This window comes from Desmodus rotundus, chromosome 10 (genome assembly GCF_022682495.2).
Source record: "Desmodus rotundus isolate HL8 chromosome 10, HLdesRot8A.1, whole genome shotgun sequence".
NCBI lineage: Eukaryota > Metazoa > Chordata > Mammalia > Chiroptera > Phyllostomidae > Desmodus > Desmodus rotundus.
The window spans coordinates 85,809,080-85,826,795 of record NC_071396.1 but is presented as its reverse complement, the minus strand read 5'-3'; the positions used below and the strand labels follow the sequence as shown (position 1 = coordinate 85,826,795).

Sequence of the window (17,716 nt, the reverse complement as noted above, 5' to 3'; positions counted from 1 at the left end):
GAATACTTCTTTCCAGCCCCTTATTGCCCACAAGGTTTCTTTTGAGAAATCAGCTGTTAGTCTTATGGGAACTCCTTTGTAGGTAACTGTCTCCTTTTCTCTTGCTGCTTTTAAGATTCTCTCCTTATCTTTAACCTTGGCTAATGTAATTATGATGTGTCTTGGTGTGTGCTTCTTTGGCTCCAACTTCTTTGGGACTCTCTGGGATTCCTGGACTTCCTACAAGTCTATTTCCTTTGCCAGGTTGGGGAAGTTCTCCATTATTTTTTCAAATATGTTTTCAATTTCTGGCTCTTCCTCTTCTCCTTCCAGCACCCCTATGATTCAGACATTGGAACGTTTAAAATTGTCCCAGAGGTTCCTAAGCCTCTCCTCATTTTTCTGAATTCTTGTTTCTTCATTCTGTTCCAGTTGAATGTTTATTTCTTCCTTCTGCTTCAAATTGTTGATTGGAGTCCTGGTTTCCTTCCCTTCACTGTTGGCTCCCTGTATACTTTTCTTTATTTCATTTTGAATAGCCTTCACTTCTTCTTCTATTTTTCAACCCTTGTCAACCATTTATCTGAGCATCCTGATTACCAGTGTTTTGAACTCTGCATCTGATAGGTTGGCTGTCTCTTAATCGCTTAGTTCTATTCTTGGAGCTTTGATCTGTTCTTTCATTGGGGCCATGTTTCTTTGTCTCGGCATGCTTGTTACATTGTAAAGGGCAGAGCCTTAGGTATTTGCAAGGGCGGGGAAACCCATGTTGCATTGTGGCACTCTATGTCAGGGAGGGATCTGAAAGAGAACAATGTCACTTGCTCAGCTCTCAACTGGGTTTCAGTCACTTCCCCCACTACCCAGAAGCAAATCGGGCCCTTGTAGTGCTGATTCTCAGGTGGGTGGCATATGTTCTAGGACCCTGTGGATCTCTCCAACAAAGTCTCCTGTGAGATTGGGAGTTTCTCCTCCTGCTTCAACTCCCACAGATTTTTACAGCCAGAGGTTTTGAGGCTTTCTTTTCTCACGCTGAAACTCTGGGTTGCACGGTCAGTCTCACTCCCCAGTTGTTCCTCCCAGTTTATCTGCATGCAAATGTGGGACTGCCTGGTTTGCCAGCTGCAGCTTCACCTGTCTGGTCCTTCTGCCGCTGCCTTGCCATGCTTCCTCTCCACCTTGGCTGCCCTTGGCTGAATGAATGTTTCTTCTTTAACTCCTTGGTTGTCAGACTTCCATACAGTTTGATTTTCTGACAGTTCTGGTTATTTTTGTTTTTAAATTTGTTGTTGTCCTTCTTTTGGTTGTGTGAAGAGGCAAAGTGTATCTACCTATGCCTCCATCTTGGCCAGAATTCCCATTTTCATTTTCTTAAAGCATATGCTCAAGTGATCTTTTTTTTTTTTTTCCAGAAAGGAAGGCAAATATTGAGTGATTTCCAGATTGATAAATTGGCTAGGTATAGAATTCTATTTTCCAAGCCACTTTCTGTTAGCATTTTGAAGCCATTGTGTTCTAGCCTAAAGATGGAAAATCTGAAAGCCAGTATAATTCTCATCTCTTTGCAAATGAGTTGTCTTTGCTCTTGGGAAGATTTTAAGAATTCTATTTTTAACTTAGTATACTGAAATTTCATAAGGATGCATGAGTTCACAATGAGTGCTTTTGAAAATGCAGTCATTACTTAACCAAATATGCATTTTGATATCCTGTATCATGGTCAGTAGTGTTGAAGGCATATGGGGTGCATACAAAAGAAACACAATTATTTCTCAGAGAACTTCAATCTATAGGACATTTGCAGTCTAGCTTAAAGGATGAATTCGTAAATGACTTTGACATAATTCTTTTTAAGATTTTATTTATTTAATTTTAGAGAAGGGGGAAGGGAGAGAGAAAGAGAGAGAAAGAAACATCATTGTGAGATAGGAATAATCATCAGTTTCCTTTTGTATGCACCCCATTTTGTGACTGAACCCACACCCAGGCATGTGCCCTGACCAGGAACTGAACCAATGACCTTTCACTTAGTGGGACAATACACAACCAACTAGTCAGGGCTACACCAGTCAGGGCTACATAGTGATTCTTAATAAACCAGATTGAATTCTGTCACTTGTTTCATGTCTGATGGGACTATGTATCATAGAAGCTATTTATTTTTGCACCTGCTGGTAAAAGATTAAGTTCTATGACTGTGAGGAGGGAACAAAATCAGCCATTTATTTGCTCTGTTGCTTCTTTAAAGTTAACTTTTCTACTAACCCTTCTCCTATCATTTAAAAACAATTTTAAAATAAATATTTCAAATTATATTATAAGAGGCCTTTGTTTAGCACATGACTATAGAAGTTGAAATTAATTATTTTCATTTCCTCCTTTTGGCCTGTCCTGTAACTTGATCACATGTACAGTGAGCTCCCTGCTGGCTTGGTTTGTCCTCTTGAGACCATTCCTATACTTTCCTTTAGGACCATAGAGCTCGTACCCCCTACCCCAGTTATCTACACCAGCAAAGAAAATAAAACCATGATTGCTTTTGTGTTTTTCTTGTATGCACACTCCTAGATCCCCACTACGGCCAGATTCCTGCTATCACAGCGAGTAATGACATAATCTCCTTTCAAAGTAGATGAGAATAAATGAGACATGATTGGAAATAAAGACTCAAAATGGTTTAAAAAATAATAAAGTGAGAATACCATCTCCAAATGTCTTTATAATCTCTATGGCTTCAAAAAAATAAAACAAGGAATATTCTAGATAAATTAATATTTTAAAGCATAGAAAAACAGGCTGCTTCTTTTATACTAAAGCCTTGAGATACCTTAAATTCATGTTTCTCAGTCCTTAGTATGATTCAGAATTCTCTGGAGATGCTTGTTAAAAATATGACTCTTTGGGCTCCACCCTTGAAGTATCTTGGAGCAGGTAGAACTGGCTATATCAACTTCAAGTGCCAGCGATATTCCAGGCAATTTTTTGAGATTTTTTTTTTGATACATCTTGATCTATCAGTTAAAAACCTGAGTGTCTGAATGGCAGAAGAACAGCTGAATGCTATTGCCAAACAGTTGCCACCCACCCCACCCTCAAAAGCTGTTGTTCTACTCTCAAGGCCTTGCAATGTTTATTTTCCTTTGCATATTTGCTAGTAACTCAGAGGACTAACTGTTATGGACTGAGTTGGATGAGATAAGACATGACAATTTCCCTTTGGGAGTTTCTCAACATACCTTCTCCAGAAAGGGGTTAAAGACAAATCTTACAAGAGAGGAAATTAAAGTCCTAACAATGGTTGCGATTTTGTACATATGCACGCTAAGCCGTGCATGGATTCCTTTATATATATACACATGTGTACCAGACTTTTTACTTTAGAGATGAAAAGTCTTAATGAGGTGGGAATGTCAGAGCTTTCCTTCTGGTACAGGCCGAATCAGGAAATCTAGCCATAGAGAATGAATAATTTGAATGAAAATAATACAAAATATTAGGATTTGAGGATAGGGAGACACTGTATGTTCATTAAGTCCTGTCCTTTTTGTGGTGTTTTAATGTCCTCCCTGACATAAAGGCCCATTTGGTCATGACCTCAGATTTGAGTTTCTCAAGGGATGGGAAATTCAGTGACTCCAAAGGTCACTCATTGCACTTTGGCTATCGTTTCCTGAGAAATTTCTTCCTTACATTGACAGGAAATCTGTATCCTTTAGTTTAACCTTAACATCTGTTTATGTGATATTAATAGAGCTACACCACCAATTTGTCTGTTGGGTTTTTTTTCCCCTGTCCTTTTGTTTTCAACTCTCTGTGCCTTATGTTGGTCTCTTGAAAATGGCATATAACTAGATTTTTAAAAATCTGTGCCACAAAGTTTATCTTTGAAATCGAGTTTATTCTACTTAGCATTATATTTTAATTTATTTCTACTACTTACTTAATGCTTTCTATTTGTCCTATCTTTCTGTTTTTGGTTCTTTTATCCTTTCTTGTCTTTTAAAAATTTATTCTGCTTCTTCATTTTATTTTTACTCTCTAGGAGTTTGTAGATTATAGTCACTATTTCTATTAATTCTAGAAAATTTAAGAGCATTTAGATTTACTGACAGTTTTATTGATTTCTTTTCTAACCCTTTCTTCTTATATATGAGCCCTTCTCTCTGAGATCTTGGACTAATGCCTGAAATGCAACTTTCACTATTAGCATTGAAGAGGATTGGCTGATAAGAAACTGTTCCTGTTTGTCAGATCACATCTTTATTTCATCTTGACTCTTGACAGAGTTTCAGTGGGAATACAGTCCTAGATTAATAGTTGTTTTACCACATTAAACATATCACTGTTCCTGGCTTCTATTGCCACTGTTGAGAAATTAGCTTTAGGCCAAATTTCTATTTATTAATAAGTAGTCTGTCTTTTGTTCCTAGCTGCTGTTTAAAACACTTTTGGTTCTGAAAGAATTACAGATTCACAGGAAGATGCAAAAATAGTACAGAGAGGCCTTTTGTACCTTCCTCCAATTTTCCCCAACAGTTACAGCTCACGTAACACAGTAAAATATCAAAATGAGGAAACTGATATTGGCCCAATGTGTATGCGTGGTTCTATGCCATTTTATCATATGTGTAGATTCTTGTAAGCACCCCATGTTTCAAGATACGGAGTTATTCCATCATGAGACAGGTCTTCCTCATGCTTCCCTTTATAGTCACACCCAAACCCCCTGTACCCTTAGCCTCTGGCAACCAATAATTTGCTCTCCATCTCTATAAAAATTTTTTTAGACAGAGAGAAACATTGATTTGTTGTTCCACTTGTTTATGTTTTCATTGGTTGATTCTGGTATGTGCCCTGACCTGGGATCAAACCCACAACCTTGGCATATCAGGATAATGCTCTAACCAACTGATCTACCTGGCCAGGGCTATAATTTTTTTTTTAATTTTTGAAAGTGTTATGTAAATGGAATCACATTGTATGCTATGAACTAAATTGCTTCAACACACTCCTTGTGTGCTGAAGCCCTAACCATCAATAGGACTGTATTTGGAGATAGGGTTCTTAAGAGGTAATGAAGGTTAAACGAGGTCATGAGGATGGGGCCCGAATCTAATGGAATTAATGTGCTCACAAAAGGAGACACTAGGGATCTGTCTCTTGCTCATCTGCTCTGCCCGCCACCCCTATGTGAGAACTCGGTGAGAAGTCAGCCAGCAGCAAGTCAAGAGGCCTCATCAGCAACTAACCCTGCTGGACTTTAATCTAAGACTCCTGGCCTCCAAAACTGTGGGGAAATACATTTCTGTTGTTTAAGCCACCCAGTCTATGACGTTGTCTTATGGCAGCTCTAAAGGTCTAGTGTACTATACGTGACCTTTGGATATTTTTATTTTTTCCACACGGCATAACACTCTTGAAATTCGACCAAGTTGTTGGGTATAGAATAGTTTGTTCCATTATATTCCGAGAAGGCTTCTACCTGGCTGCTTTTAAGAGCTTTGATTTGTCTTCGGTGTCCTGCAGATTATGGTATGTCTAGGTGTTAATTTCTTTTTTTCCCTAATTATCTTGGAATTTGTTCTGCTTCCTGAATCTGAGAATTGATGTCATTAATCAATTCTGGGAAATACTTAGACATTATCTCTTTTAATATGGCCTCTCCACATTCTCTCTTTTCTTTCCTTCTAGAACTCTAATTGGGCATATTTCATGTTCTCATTCTATCCTCCATGACTCAACTTTTCTTGTACATTTTCCACCTCTCTGTATCTTTTTGTTTTATTCTGGGTCATATCTTCAGATTTATATTACAGATCAGTTATTCTCTTCAGTAGTTTAATCCAACTATTGAGTTTTAATACCAATTATTTCTCTTACAGCAACTTTATTATGACATAAATTCACAAACCAAAAAGTTCACCCTTTTAAAGTGCACAAATTCATTTTTTTGTTTTTTCTTGTTATTTAAAGAAAGTATTTACTTATTTTTAGAAAGAGAGGAAGGGAGGGAGAAAGAGTGGGAGAGAAACAGCAATGTGTGGTTGCCTCTCACTCTCTCCATACTGGGGACCTGGCCCACAACCCAGGCATGTGCCCTGACTGGGAATCGAACCAGCAACCCTTTGCTTCACAGTCCGGCTCTCAATCCACTGAGCCACACCAGCCAGGGCTTTTTCTTGTTTTTGTTTTTTAAAAAATAATTGACATACAATACTGTATGTCAAATAATTTACTTTATACAAATAATTGATATATAGAATAAGTTTAAGGCATATGGCATAATGGTTTGATTTACATATATTGTAAAATGATTACCACAACAGATTCAACTAACATCCATCTTCATATAGCTACAATAGGAAGAAAAGAAAAAAGGAAAACTATTTTCTCCCTGTGATGAAAACTTGCAGGATTTATAAAGTGCACGAATTTAGTGATTTTTAGTACAGTTACAGAGTTGCACATATACCTGCGTTACCAATGTCCAGAACGTTGTCATCGCCCTAGAAAGAAACCCCATACCCATCAGCAGTCACTCCATTTCCCGTCTCCTCCCATTCCCTGGAAACTACTAATCTACGCTGTGTCTCTATGGGTTTTCCTGGTATGGATATTTCATATGAATGGAATCCTTCAATATGTGGCCTTTTGTGTCTGACTTTTTTCCACATAGCATAATTTTTTCAAGGTTCATTCATGTTGTCTAATGGTACTTCATTCCATTTTATTGCAAAATCATATTCCCTTGTATGTACCGTATTCTGCACCACCTTCCGTTAACCATTCATCAGTTGACAGACTTAGGAGCTGTTTCCACTTTTTGGCTGTTATGAATAATGCTGCTATGAAAATTCATGTATAAGTTCTTGTGTGGACATATGTTTTCAATTCTCTTGGTTATACACCTAGGAACAGAATTATTGGGTTATGTGGTAACTCTTATTTAATAATCTAAGGAACTACTAGACTATTCTCCAAAGTGGCTACATAGTTTTACATTCCCACCAGCAATGTATGAGAGTTCCAACTTTCCTACATCCTTGCCAACACCTTTTATTTCCATCTTTTTCATTATGGCCATCTTAGTGGGTACACAGTGTGGTATTTCATTGTGGTTTTAATGAACAATTCCTAGTGACTAATGATGTTGAACATCTGTACATGTGCTAATTGGCACATATCTTCTTTGGACAAATCTCTAGTCAAATGCTTTGCCCATTTAAAAAATGGCTTATTTATCTTTTTTATTGTTGCTTCGTAAGAGGTTTTTATATTTTCTGAATACAAGTCCCTTATAACAAATATTTTTCCCATTCTGTAGGTTCTCTTCTCACTTTCTTGATGGTGTCCATCAAAGAACAAATTTTTTAGTTTTGATGAAGTCCATTTACCTACTTTTCAATTGTTGCTTATGCTTTTCATGTCATATCTAAGAAACTATTGCCTAACCCAAGGTCACAAAGACTTGCTCCTGTGTTTTACTCTAAGAGTTTTATACTTTTACCTCTTACATTTAGGTCTTAGATCCATTCTGAGTTAATTCATGTATATGGTTTAAAATAGGAGTCCAGCTTCAATGAATATCCAGCTGGCCCAGAACTGTTTTTCTGAAAAGATTATTCTTTCTTCCATTGAACTGTCTTGGTGCGTCTTATAAACTGAATGCTTGTGTCCTCCCCGCCCCCCACACAAAAATTCATATGCTGGAATTCTAACCTCCAATGTGTTGGAGGTTGGGCCTTTGGAAAGTGATTAGATCAGGAAGCACTTATAAAAGAGACCCCCCCCCAAATAAAACAAAACAAACAAACAAAAAAAGACTCCAGAGAACTCTGTCACCCCTTGCGCCACTCGAGGATACACCCAGAGGACAGCTGTCTGGGAACCAGAAAGTGAGACTTCGGCAGATGCTGCATCTACCGTGCCTTGATCTTGGACTTCCAACCTCCAGAACTGTGAGAAATAAATGTTGTTTGAGCCACCCAGTCTATGATATTTTCGTTATAAAAGCCCAGACTGATAAAAAAAGGACCTTTGTCAAAAATCAATACATATAAGGAATAATTTCTGGACTCTCAATTTTATTCCATTGATCTGTATGTCTATACTTATACCACACCATCTTGATAACTGTAGCTTTGTAGTAAAATTAAACATTGGGAAGTATGCCCACCTTTGTCCTTCTTTTCAAGATAGTTTTTCCTATTCTGGATCCCTTGCATTTCTATATGAATTTTGGATTAGTGTGTTAATTCCTCCCAGGGAAATAGCTAATATTTCGATAGGAATTGTGTGGAATCTGTATACCAACTTGGAAATTATCACTACTTTAACAATATTAAGTGTTCCATGAACAAGGAATATCTTTCCATTTAGCTAGTTCTTCTCTAATTTCTTTCAGTAATGTTTTGTAGTTTGCAGTGTACAAATCCTGAACTTCTTTTGTTAAATTTTTTTTTAAGGATTTTAGTGTTTGGTGCTATTTTAAATATATTATTTTTTTCTTAATTTTATTTTGTTATTAATTTATGTATAGAAATATAATTGATTTTTAATTGATTTTTAATTTATCCTATAACTTTGATGAACACGTTTATTAGTTTTAACATTTGTGTGTGGGGGTGTGGGTGTGTATGTGACTGTTTTAGCATTTTCTGTATATAAGATTATGGTATTTGTGAATGGAGATAGTTTTACTTCTTCCTTTCCAATCTGGATGCCTTTTATTTCTTTGTCTTGCTTAATTGCCCTGGTTAAAACCTTCAGTACAATGTTGGATAAAAGTGGCAAGAGCAGATATCTTTGTCTCGTTCCTGATCTTAGAGGGAAAACATCCAGTTTTTCACCATTGTGTGTTGTGAGCTATGTGTTTTTCATTAATGGCCTTTATCAGATTCAGAATTTCTCTTCTATTTCTAATTTGCTGAGTGTTTCTTCATGAAATGGTGTCAGATTTTGTCAAATGTTTTTCTACATCTATTGAGATGATTCTTGTCCCTTATTCTATTAATATAGCATATTACACTGATTGACTTTCATATTTTAAACCAACCTTGCATTCCTGTGATAAATCCCTCTTGGTCATGCTATGTAATTCTTTTTATATGCTACTGAATTCAGTTTGCTAGTGTTTTCATGAGGATATTTAAGTCTTTATTCACAAGGGATATTAGTCTAGTTTTCTTGTAACATCTTTGTATAGTTTTGGTATCAGGGTAATACTGGCCTCATAGAATGGGTTGGAATGTGTACCATCTGTTCCAATTTCTGCAAGAGTTTGTGAAGGATTGGTAGTAATTCTTCTTTAAAAGTTTGGTGGAAGTCACTAGTGAAGCCATGTGGGCCTGGGTGTTTTATTTTTTTCAATCGCTAATTTAATCTCTTTACTTCTTATAGCTCCATTCAGATTTTCTCTCTTTTTTTGAGTCAGTTCTGGTAGTCGCGTCTTTCTTGTAATTTGTTTACTTATTAGTTTATCTAATTTGTTGGCATACAATTGTTCATAGTATTCCCTTGTAATTCTTTTTATTCTGAAAGGTCGGAAGTAATAGCCCTTCTTTCATTCTTGGTTTTAGCAATTTGAATCTTCTCCTTTTTTCTCTTTGTTAAAAAGAAAATGTGACAAGGCTAAAGTTTTGTCACATTTATTTTTTTTAAATTTTTATTGTTATTCAATTACAGTTGTCTGCATTTTCGCCCCATCGCTCCACCCCACCCCAGCCAAACCCACCTCCCTCCCCTTGTCACATTTGTTGATCTTTTAAAATCAATAAAACTTTTGGTTTTGTTGATTTTTCTCCATTGTTTTTCTATTCTCCATCTTATTTATTCTCTATCTAGTTTTTATAATTTTGTCCCTTCTGCTTGTTTTTGGTTTAGTTTGTTCTTTTTTTTTTTTTTCTGGTTTCTTAAGCAGAAGATTAGGTTTTTTGATTTGGGATTCTTCTTCTTTTTTAAATGTAGGCATCTAAAGGTAACCGTGAGCTAGCATTGGGTAGCACTTCAGGACACAATGAATTTCTTTCTAAACCCTGCTTTTGCTTCATCCCATAAGTTTTGGGATGCTGTGTTTCACTTTGATTCATCCCAAAGTATTTTCTAATTTCCTTTGTGATTTCTTCTTTGACTCTGGTTATTTAGGAGTACTATGCTTAACTTCCATATATTTGGGAATATCCTAAATTTCTTCTTATTGATTTCTAATTTCATTTCTTTATGATCAGAGAATATATTTTGTGTGATTTCAATATTGATTTCTAAATTTACTGAGAACTGTTTTGTGGCCTAGAATGTCCCATGTGCACATGAGAAGAATGTATATCCTGCTGTTATTGGAGAGAATGTTTTACATATGTCTATCAGGTCTAGTTGATTAAGTGTTTAAATCATCTATTTTTTTATTGACCTTTTGCCTAGTTCTTGTAATATTATATTTTTCATTTCCAGAACTACTTTTTGGTCCTTAAAATTATTCTTGGTTATTTTTAACCAGCTCTTTCTTTTTAATCATATTTTACCTCCCTTTTAAATTATTATATGCCAATTAGGCAAACCTATTTTATATTCAGTATGTGATAATTCCAATTAATGCATGTGTTTATAGATTGAGTCTGCTGTCTGCTTCTTCTCACTTATGGAGCCTTGTTTTTTGTATATTCTGTAATACTTGACAGCGTGCTCCTGTTCTTTGGACCATTACCTATGGAAATTGTCTGAGACCTGACTTTAAGGTATATTCTTTCATAAAATATTTGGCTTGCTTCTCTGGGTACCTGAGGTTACTTTAACTTTTTAGACTGAGGTTTTAAACCTGGTAGGTAGTTTGAATTCAGGATAAGACTCATATGAGACCTGATGAGATTAACACATTACCAGGGGAGATTTTTTCTCCCTTCACCTAATAGCAAAGTCAAGATAGCAAGTTTCCTTGTTGTCTTTTTCATCAGGGTAAATTTGTTTGTTATTTATCATTATAGTGATGCTATACCCCTTGGGGTTCCCAGCTTTATGCAGGATATTCTTTCAGATTCTATACTTTGGGCCAAAGTATAGAATTTTAACTTCTATTCATTGTGTCCTGAAGTGCTACCCAATGAATGCTCAAGGTTACCAAGATTAAGCAGATGCCCTCAAGGTGAAAACCAACCTCAGGGCTATTTTTCCTATTTGGACTTCAACTTTCATTTTATTTTTGGCGTGTGAGAGTTTTTACTGCAAGTGATGTATAAAAATACATGTGTTTAAAGACATTTTTTAAAGATTTTATTTATTTATTTTTAGAGAGAGGGAGAAAGAGAGGGAGAGAAACATTGATGTGAGAGAGAAACATCAATTGGTTGCCTCTTGTATGTATCCCTACCAGGGACTAAACTGGCACCTCATGCATGTACCCGGACCAGGAATCGAACAGATGATCTTTTGCTTTGTGGGACAACTTCCAACTAACTGAGCCACACTGGTCAGGGCTGTATTTTAAATATTTTAAAAAAGATTTTATTGATTTATTTTTAGAGAGAGAGGAAGGGAGGGAGAAGGAGATGGAGAGATGTATCGACGTGTGGTTGCCTCTCACACACCCCCTACTTGGGACCTGGCCCCCTACCCAGGCATGCGCCCTGACTGAGAATTGAACTGGTGACCCTTTGCTTTGCAGTCTGGCACTCAATCCACTGAGCCACACCAGCCCAGGCTGTATTTTAAATTTTTATTCAGAAGTTTTAACTGTTTTTTAAAGGAGGGATTTTTAAGATATGTAGTAAGTCATACTGCCCATGTCACCCATTTGTCCTCAGAAGCACAGCAAGTTCTATAATTCAGAGAAAAGAACATATTAAAAAGCCATTCCTTTTGACTACTTTCTTGATGCATCTCACAATTGGAACAAGCATCTCTTTAGGAGAAAGTGCTTGTGGAATGATGATTCCCACTGCTCACCCTTAGCTCCTCCACTCTTTTGTCCACCCAATCTCCCTGACATCAAGGTCTCAGGTCAGAAAGGCAGAGTGCCCACAGCAGAAAACAGCAGGAGGAACCAGTACATGAGCATAAGTGACAGAAACAGTGCCATGCTGAAAGTCAGGAGCAGGAAGGTCATCAGATAGGACGGAGGAATGAAATGTGAATACCAGAGCATTTGAGGTCGGTTTCCTTTCTCCTCCCCTTCTTCAAGCTGCGCCTCTATGTCTTTTTGTATTGCAGCCTGAGAGCTGTCACTTTGAATGTTGCTGGCAGAGCTGTACCTCCCAAGGCAGACACTGTCACTCCATTAATGCAGTCAGTCAGCACTGCTTCAGCTTTGCCTTACTGCTTCATTTTAGCCATCCTATAAAACACCCCAAGTCTTTTCTATACCTAATACTAATTCGTATCTCCCTTATTCCTTATCCAACTGAGTGGGTTTTAAAAAAGTCTGAGTGCATGAACACACATTTATCACTTTACTTTGTTAGTTTCCTCCTGTCCTTCCAGCCTGCAATAACTTTTTAGTCCTGATTCTGCCTGCTGATAACTGTTTTTTCTTGTCATCTGCCAACCTGATGAGTACTCCACTATCTATTCGTCCGAATCACTGATAAACTATGTAGCTAGATTGGACTTATCTCTTGAAATTTCCTTCCACATTGATGTTGATGCCTTACCCGATACGCTTTGGGTATGATTGTTCAACCAGTTATTGATCGGCCTCGTTGTACTTGTACCAAGGATGAGTCTGCCTGGATATCATGTATGTTCTTGTCAGCAGCGTTGTTACCAGTGCCTGTTTTGTCGACCCACCTTTACAGCAGCCGTCTCAAAAGAGTGAATCCAGGACCAGTTCAACAAGACTTGTTCCTGGTACAACTATGTGAGAGCCTAGCAATCTCTGCTGCCTATGTTTTTATTCTCACCTGAGGACATTTTTTCATTGCTTTTTTTAAGAGAGAGAGAGAGGAAGGGAGAGACAAACATTGATGCAGAAGAGAGAACCATTGATTGGTTGCTGTATGCACCTGGACAGGATATCATATGTGCCCAGACCAGGGACCAAAGCTGCAACCTTTGCCCTGACGAGGAAGGGAACCCACGACCCTTGACCCTTCAGCTATAGGATGATGCTCCGACCAGCTGAGCCTCACTGGCCAGGGTTCTGTTGCCTTTTTAAAGTGACTCACCAGCTACTATTTATTAAACAACTCCAGAAAATGACCCAAGTGTGTCATGAAAATTACCAGTTTGGGATTTATGGACCATGCATTTATAAAAGGGCATTCTTTTCTTCTTTTGAAGATCAAACAGAGTGGAATCTATTGAAATCATGTAGTCTACCTGGTTGAGCTTTTAAATAATATATGAGGTAGGCAGCTGTAAAAGGAGGCCTAAAATATAGGGGCTTAAGTGAAATAAAAATCTACTTCTCTCTCAAATAAAAGCTGGGTGAGCACCTCTGGTAGTTATGGCAGCTTTATAATAATCAGGGACTCAGTGTCCTTCCCTCCTGTTACTCTTAACAAGCCGCTTCTATCTTACAGTTTAAGATGGCTATGCCTGTTCCTCTCTCACTTCGTCATTTAAGCCAGTGAGGAGACAGAAAGGAAGAAAGGGGAGAGCATGTTCTTTCTTTTAATGTGAACAACCCAGAAAGTTCAGACATCACTTTTGCTCTTATTTCATTGGTCATAACTTAATCACATTGCCACATCTAGCTGAAAGGGAGGCTGGGAAATAATCATCTTCATTTTGGATAACCAAGGACCTGCCCAGGGTGACCAACTCCTTCCGGTTTACCCACATCTTTTCTAGTACTAGCACTGAAAGTCCTGTGTCCTGCAGACCGCCTCAGTCAAGGGCAAACAGGGAGTTGGTCACCCTGTGTCTCACTAAAACGTGGAGGTTCTAAAGAAAGAAGAGGGAGATGGTGGACCACTAGGTCTCTTCCTCACTCTCCAATCTGTCTAATGGATCTACTAATTCTTCCTGTATGTGAGGATGCCTTTCTTCCTTTTAGCTTGAAGATTTGTCCCCTTGAAATACAGGACTAAAAAAAAAAAAAAGGAGAAAGAAATAGAGGACTAAAGCAAAGTAGATTTAATAAGTCTTCATTGTCCTTATTATCAGTCAACACTGCATCTATTATCCACTCTCCCTTCTCTTGCCTCTGAACATTCATTTAAGTCCCTTTTGCTGATCTTGGCATTTTAAAGAAAAAGTCAGACAGTTTACAAACAAATATATGAAAATGGCCATGAAGCACATGAATAAGTGCTTAACATCACTAGTAATCAGAAAAATGCAAATGAAACCCACGACAAGGTTCCTATACATCCATTAGGATAACTGAACTAGTAAAAGACTGATACTGGCAAGTGCGTGTGAGAACATGGCTCTGTTGCCCCTCGCACACGCTGCTGTTGAGAATATAAAGTGGCACGCCACTTTGGAAGACAGTTGGGCAGTATCATAAAATGTTACACACACACCTACAATATGACCCAGCCATTCCACTCTTAGGTATTTGCCTAAGAAAAGTGAAAGCTTATATTTCTAAAAAGACTTGAACATGAAAATTCACAGCAACTTTATTTGTAATATGCATAAGCCTATAAATAACCCAAATATTCATCAACATGTGAATGGATAAACAAATTGTGGTATGTCCATGCAATAGGACGCTCCTCATCAATACAAATGAACAAACCATTGATTTACAAAACAGCTTAGATGAATCTCAAAATCATTACTTTGAGGAAAAAAGCCAGACCCCCCCCTCAACAAAAGGATATATGATCCTATTTCGTGTATGATGCATATATTCTGGAAAATGCAAACTAACATATACTGACAGAAACAGATCAGAGATCACCCAGGGACCGGGATAGAAGGAAAGCTGAATTACAAAAGGACACAGGAAATTTTTAAGGGTGTTGGAAATAAATGTTCAGTACCTTGACTTGGAGGTGCTTAATTTTATGCTTTAAATATGTCCAGGTTACACCTAAGCAAAGTAGTCTTAAGACAGTGAACTGCTTTTTTGGCAAGACTAAAATATAGTGTTAGAAATCAAGAGGGTGGTTAGCTTTGGCCAGGGTTGGGGTTTGAGGTATGCAATGATTAGAAGGCGTCATGAGTGTGTTTCTGGAGTTGCGGGCTGTGCTCTGTTATTTGAAGTGGGTGCTTAGTATATGGGTGTGTTCAGTTTGTGAAAATGAATTGAGCAATACAATTGTGATTGCTGTGCTTTGGGGTATGTGTGCTGTAGTTGAATAATGTTTATCAAGGGGAAAAAATCAAGCCCCATCTCCTTTTGCGCTTGTTTCTTTACTGATACTGTTTTCACACACCTGTCTAACTGTGCAAAGTCATCCTTGGTTCTGCTCCCTTCTTTCCATCTTCTGTGTGTTCTCAAAAACAGGGAGCTTTCAGAGACTAATAACTTTCTGTCAGGTATGTCCTTGTTCATTCACTAGAACAGTTTGAGGTTATTTATACATGGTTGAATCTGAAAAGCAATTTGAGATTGTAGACTGCAAGCTCCTAGAGAGCATGGTTGGATGCCAACCTCTAGACCTGTTCCTGGCTCATTGTATGTGCTTGCTAAATGTGTTTACTTCTTGAAGGTCACTGCAAACTTTTTTGATATGCTGCCTAATAGATGTTTCTTTTGAATAAAGTAAGCTCTTCCATCATATCCTACTTTTAAATTTTATCATATCAGTCTTAGTTAATTAAAACTGTAATTTTACCTTATTGGCTTTTCCCTGCAATTGGGGAAACTGAGGTTGTAAGTATTTTATTTCTCAACTACTTTCCTTGTAAGAATCATTGGGAACCTCATGCCCTCTTTTTTCTATGCCATATTTGGTTTTGTTCCCCTCCATCCTCATCCATATTTTGTATAAAAATCTTTAAATTACTGTTTAAGCAAATGTCTAGGTTACTTTACCTATTTCTTGTTTAACATTAAGATTTATTCTACATGGAAGATTTTTAAATCACTTTTTTATTTCATCTTAGTACATCTCTTTATCTAAAAACAAATACATTTTATTTTAAAAGTTCTCCTGAGCAGCTCAACTAATCTCTGAGCAAGCCTGTTCTTCCCTGTTTTTGTGGGATCCACTTCCTTTCTAGTCAGGAACTTCTCATTCCAGCCCTTTATGTGAATGTCCAGAATGAACAATGCCCCCATGCCGTCTGCTACAAAACTATTCCCCTTCTTTATTTCTCTCCCAAAGTCCCATAGACAACTTGCAAGAAGCAGCTACAATGCCATGTATATTCCTTAGGCCTTCCATCACCTACCTGATAATTTACAAAGATTAAAAATTCGTTTGCTTTTCCGTCCCAGTAGCACTCTTGCAAACATGGGGAAGGTTCCCAAAACCCACTGGACTTCCTGTAAGTGTGGCAAACATCAGCCCCAGATAGTCACATGGTACGAGGAGGGTAAGGACTCTCTGTATGTAAGGGGTAAGTGGCTTTATGACGGGAAGCAGAGTGGCTATGGTGATCAGACTGAGCCAATTTTCCACAAAAAGGCTAAAGCTACAGAGAAGATTGTGCTGAGGCTGGAATGAGGTTGAGCCTAACTGCAGTTCTAAGAGAATGCTGGCTATTAAGAAATGGAACCATTTTGAACTGGGTGGAGATGAGAAAGGGCCAAGTGATCCAGTTCTAAGCTTCATATTTTGTTTTATTATGTGACAATGAAATCTTGAGGAAAAAAAATATTCTTTTTGGTCTCTTTTAAGCAATGCCTCCTCTTCCTGTAAGTCGCAACCTGTGGACATCTGTGAGTGGGTTTGAGATAATGTTCGCTCAAGTCTATGCCATCTGAGGCAGCGCAGTCCTTTGGCCATGCCTAGATCCACTAATCCATTCTATCTAATATTTATCTGTCTGTCTGTCAGTCTGTCTCTCTCTCTCTACCATCTATCCATCCATCCATCCATCCATCCATCCATCCGTTTCTTTTCTAGAAGGTTTTTTATAGACTCATTAAGTTGTGTTTTTCCAGTAATACACTGGTTCTTCAGTTTTTCTTCTCTGCTCCTTTTTTGTTGTAGTCAACCATATTTTGATTCAAGTTTTTCTACTCACCTCCTCAGAATCTTTCATTTCCTAGTTTCTTTTCTTTCTGAAGTGTCTATTATTTCTTCCACTGGATCTAGGAATTTTACCTTTTCTGTCAAGTGGCATCAGAATAATATTAAATCATTCTTTGGGCAAGGAAATATGAATTCAGAAACATGAGTATCCCTATTGAGAAGGCGATCGGCTTCTGATGAAGGGGAAATGACGAAGCAATCTCGAGTCTGTGTTTATTCAGGTGCAGTAGAGTACACTGCCTCTGCTCCAGAATATTTCCAGCGCTTGTGAGTTACATGGCTCATTTCAAAGCTAGTCCAAGTGGACTAAGATCGAAGGTCCGTGCTGACAGAGTTCTGCTGTACTTTGGGTTTCCTTCCTGATGTCATTCACTTTTTGCTTATTGTTACTCAAGGTTCAAGTAGATAAGAACCCTCTCGGAAATGTTCCCAAGCTGGCCTTCACCTTTTAAAGTGAAACACCAACCCTCACACAGGTACATACCTCTAGGTCTGTGAACAATATCTTAGATACCCTCACAAAGCCATGAGCATGCTAGTGCGGAAGACAGTGGAATGTATGCCCTGCTTGAATCCTGAGGCTCTGGTGGCCATGACCTCTGGCGTATGCAGTAGTGTGAGAGAATGAGAGCTGCGTGCAGGCAGAAATC

General features: G+C 37.9%; 1 pseudogene; it reads left to right on the top strand.

The window, feature by feature from the left end:
• The first annotated feature begins 16,322 nt into the window (after nt 1-16,322).
• On the top strand, nt 16,323-16,636 carry LOC128779451 (large ribosomal subunit protein eL42-like; annotated as a pseudogene).
• Nucleotides 16,637-17,716: the final 1,080 nt, after the last annotated feature.